The sequence below is a fragment of the Chiloscyllium plagiosum genome, unplaced genomic scaffold (genome assembly GCF_004010195.1).
Source record: "Chiloscyllium plagiosum isolate BGI_BamShark_2017 unplaced genomic scaffold, ASM401019v2 scaf_88471, whole genome shotgun sequence".
NCBI classification, from domain to species: Eukaryota; Metazoa; Chordata; class Chondrichthyes; order Orectolobiformes; family Hemiscylliidae; genus Chiloscyllium; species Chiloscyllium plagiosum.
Genome location: NW_025206391.1, coordinates 5,092 through 10,072, shown reverse-complemented (window position 1 = coordinate 10,072; position 4,981 = coordinate 5,092). Strand labels below are relative to the sequence as shown.

The window sequence follows — 4,981 nt, the reverse complement described above, 5'->3', positions numbered from 1 at the left end:
GGACAGGGATTAAAGGAATCTAATGAAAAGCAGCACTTCTGCTTAGGACGTTCAATAAAATCTGCAGAAACCCGATGTGTCGAGCAGTGTATCTGGAAAGAGAAACAGAGATAATGATTTAAATATGGAACGTTTCTGATGAAGAACTCGAGTTTCCCAAGTCTCATCAAATTACTGGCCTGGTTTGCAAAATAGGTTTTCTGAACTTTGAGCGAAAATGATTCCAGCAGGAAAACATTTGTACGTAGTCAGCAGGATTCGAACCTACGTGGGGAAACCCAAATGCATTTCTAACCCATTGCCTTAACCACTCGGCCATGACTACAGACACCAATGTAAAAGAAGAAAAGCACAAAGGTAGGAAAATATATTTGCAGCCAAACTGAGTCAAAATTATTTATTGAAAGGAAAATCACACTTGGCAATTTGCTTGATCTCTTTGCGAACATGATCAGTAGAGGTAAGCAAGGGAGCTATTGGTCTGAGTATTATTGGACCTGAAGCAAGCAAATAGTGATATATTCATTTCTTTTTCTGGCGAACGAAATGTTCTTTCCTGATGGTTACAGTGAAAGAGATGGTTGCCAATAAAAGACAAACATTAAGTCGCATCTCGATATATTTCAATGTGACACGATTCATTTTCAGTCCCTAATTACCCCAGAGATGGAGGGGGTGAGTTACTTTTCTTCACGCTTCAAATCCTCAGCGTGGAGGTACAGACATGAAACCGCTAGAGATGGAGTTCTTGCATTGGGAACCAGCGACACTGAAGGAACGATGTAAAAGTGAGGACTACAGATGCTGGAAACCTGATTTTAGATCAGAGTGATGCTGGAAAAGCACAGCAGGTCAGGTAGCATCCGAGGAGCAGGAAAAGTCGACGTTTCTGTTGCCAGTCCTGCTGCGTTCCGCAAACAATTTTCGTTTTTGGGTCAGATTTCCAGCTACTGCAGCTATTTGTTTTATGTTAACCTTCATAATGTTTTGGACAAAACCAATGACCTGCCAGTATCGGAAAATCGGCAGAAGCACTGGTACACCGATACGTTTGCTGAACAATACAACCATCCCATGAGCGGGAATACGATCCGGGCCACGGTGCTGAGAGTACCGAGTCCTCACAAGTAAATCCTCACACGAACATTTTCGTTGCAGATTATTTTCAACCTGTCTTTGAATATTTACAAAGTGGGAAAAGGCCATTCCGCCCATTGTGCATTGCGGCTAATCAGAGAGCCATCTATTCTAGTCGCAGTTTCCAACTTTGGCCCAAAGTTTGGTCATGGTGTCATGCAGAAACTCAGCGAGTTCACTCAGACATTTTTGTGTGTGCAGAATGATTTGCCACATTTAAGGCAAATTCAATGGCATCCCGAATGGGTATATACTCAGGAAGCGTTCGGAGAGATAAGGAACACATTTTGGCAAATATGGTTCAATTAATTTCGGTTATCTGTTCAGCAGGGACATTTTCGATAGTAGGGTATTTTTCCGTGCTTGGCATCGTTGATGTGCTCCCGCAGCTGACACCAGCTTTAATGGACCATTTGCAAAAAAATGCACTCTGTTTGTTAGGCAGTAAGCGCGTTTGCCTTTCTTTCTGGAGGGTGGATGGGACGAGTTGACCCAGCGATGAGGGTCTTTGCGGACTTTTGCTGCCAATGACCATTCGTTTGGCACCTTCCCAATTTTGCCATCAAAGAGTTTGGCTGAAGAATAATACCGCACGGATAATGTTACCCCCCTCAGCTCTCCAACGAATCCAGAAACTGACAGCTCTTCATGTGGAACAGAAGCGAAACAGAAAGTGTGGACCATTGTCAGAAACACCGAAGCATGCATGCTGCCTTTGTTACAGTGCAATCCGATTATGTCATGAACTGCTCAGAGAAAGGCCATTCCGCCCTTTGTGCTTTGCTGCTAATCAGAGAGCCGTCTATTCTAGTCGCAGTTTCCAATTTTGGCCCAAAGTTTGGTCATGGTGTCATGCAGAAACATAGCGAGTTCACTCAGACATTTTTGTGTGTGCAGAATGATTTGCCACATTTAAGGCAAATTCAATGGCATCCCGAATGGGTATATACACAGGAAGCGTTCGGAGAGATAAGGAACACATTTTGGCAAATATGGTTCAATTAATTTCGGTTATCTGTTCAGCAGGGACATGTTCGATAGTAGGGTATTTTTCCGTCCTTGGCATCGTTGATGTGCTCCCGCAGCTGACACCAGTTTTAATGGACTCTGTTTGTTAGGCAGTAAGCGCGTTTGCCTTTCTTTCTGGAGGGTGGATGGGACGAGTTGACCCAGCGATGAGGGTCTTTGCGGACTTTTGCTGCCAATGACCATTCGTTTGGCACCTTCCCAATTTTGCCATCAAAGAGTTTGGCTGAAGAATAATACCGCACGGATAATGTTACCCCGCTCAGCTCTCCAACGAATCCAGAAACTGACAGCTCTTCATGTGGAACAGAAGCGAAACAGAAAGGGTGGACCATTGTCAGAAACACCGAAGCATGCATGCTGCCTTTTTTACAGTGCAATCCGATTATGTCATGAACTGCTCAGAGAAACGGCAGCGAGGCAATTCAGGACATACTGGAGATTTAGTGCATTGCCAAGTCACAGGAAGTGCTCAACAAACATAAAACAAAATGGAACAGCAATAACCCATGAAAAATGAAGTTTACCAATTGCACTCGTGATGAAATTAGGTCAAAAATGCGCTGATGACTCCATCTGATCGAGAGGACCAATCACCAGCCCCCTTCACCAGGACAGTAATGAAGGAAATGCGAGAAATACAAAAAACATTTCTCATCGCAATTGCCAACCTTTTCGCCACTGCAACAACAAAACCGGCGAGCAGATACAATGCAGAATCTGGTTTCGTATCAGCAATGAAATAGTAATATCCATTCACTTTCAGTGAAAACGGTGAACAAAGGAAATTGTCTGAAATATGAATACCCAGCGCAGGCTACTTGGTTCCCCGATTACACTGCTGCACAGACTTTCATATTTAAAGGTACCGTTCAAAGAGAGTGTTTGTGGCTGTCCATATGACAATGGAAATTGTTGCCCTCGCTCTCACTGCCATTATTGATCGTGTTGGGTTTGGCATCCTCACCTTGCACCCGGGAGTTCAGTGTACAATTCTCTGCTGTGAAAAATCGGAGTGCTTTGGAGCAGAAAGATGCGAAGCTCATGTGCTTCATGGAGATGTTGTTGGAATGTTTTGCGGTGATGGGAAGTGGGATCCTCACAGTTCTGGGTAACATCCTCAGGGTTGCAGAGCCTGTTGTGAAACCTACTGTCCTGTGGCGGTTGGAATTGATTTAGTTTCAGTGCCGCTGGGTCCAGTTGTTGGTGTTGCAGATTGGATCCTGATCAATGTGTTTATTGATGGAATCCATGGATGGGTGCCCTGCTTCTAGAAAATCTCTGGCTGCCTTCTGATTGCCATGTTCTATTACTGTTGTGCAGCTCTCGAGGATGCTTTCTGTCTGTACGAATAACTACTCGGGACAGCTGGCCGTGCCCAATTAGTGACGGCCACACAAATTCTTTGCCAAGAATATGTATCCCACAACTGCATTCCCAGATGTCTGGCACACTAAATTGTCAACTAGGATATGCCATAAAGCAATTGAAACACCTTGCTTCCCTTTAATAAAATAAATTTCTGGAAACTGATAGCCAGACTCCTCAGAACACCCGGATTTAGGACAGCACATAAACCAACAACCTCGCTGAGGGAAAGCTCACCAGAAAACAATATCCAATGCCCATCTTGTGGAGGAAAAATGTAGTTGTCTAGATTCCACGCAGGGACTGCACGAAACACTATATCAGAGAAACAGCCAGACATCTAGCGAGCTGCAATCATGAACTTCAGCCAGCCCGTATACGCCACGGGCAGATGTTCTTGTAGTTGTATGTAGGGCATTGAGTGTTTCTGATTCAGGGGCTTGGACCGTCTGCAGCACTGGTTAATTCCTTGTGTTGTAACTACTGTTGGAACATATGTAAAACTCGATTGCTCATTGAGATGTACATCCAAAATATTAGCCGAGAGAAGTATTTTGGTGGTTTTTCTGGTGCTGTTCCTGTCATGCCCTCTGGAACTGGACTTATTGTGTGCTTCCTGACGGTTCGGTGCATTCTTCCGTGATCGTATTTTGGGCAGAAACCTGCAATTTAGCTTCAATAACGTGCGTTTGCAAACCTGGTACACCTCCCTGTATTTTGTTATCTCTTATTGTATGCAATTGCAACATGGCAAATTATTAATTTACATTGGAAGGTGACAAACCTTGTGAAATGCCAAGGTATTAGTGACATTTACCAACTGGTTGCATATTACTTTGATTCAGGAGATAAGGATATAAAACGTGTTTGTGTAGAAATGAGGACCAGTGAGGAAAGAAGTCATCCGCAGGTGGAGTTTACAAGTGCACTCGCAGTATCCAACACGAACAAGAAAATAATACTACATGTGAGTGATAAAAGATGACAATAGTTACGGGTGATCTTAGTTTCCCATCTCCCACTCACGGTTCAATGGTAAAAAAAAAGTTTGGATGACAATAATCAATAAATCATATCTGTCCCAGAGAACAACGCGAGCCATATTTTGGTCATCGATTAGTTTACAGCTGACTTAGTATCTGTCTTTTCTTGGGAACCATCTCCTTTGTTGTGACCATCAGGAAAGATATTACTTTTGGCATAAAGAAAATGAAGATTATGTCACTAATCTTTGTTTGTTTCATGCCCAAGTACAATCAGACGACCTTGATCAACTCTGCTCGTTGATCAAGGAAATCTGGAAACATGCCAAGTGTGATTTTTCGCTCAATAAATAATTTTGATTCAGTTTGACAGAAACCACCTCTCCCTAAAGTTGTGCTTTTCTTCTTTTAAAGTGGTGTCCGGTTTCTTCCAAATGACGGCAAATATACGAGAGCAGATGGAAGCA

At 43.3% G+C, this 4,981-nt stretch overlaps 1 non-coding gene across 1 annotated transcript; it reads right to left on the bottom strand.

The window, feature by feature from the left end:
* Positions 1 to 243: 243 nt before the first annotated feature.
* On the bottom strand, positions 244 to 325 carry trnas-aga. Its single transcript has one exon. It is a non-coding gene; the product is annotated as a tRNA-Ser (tRNA).
* Positions 326 to 4,981: the final 4,656 nt, after the last annotated feature.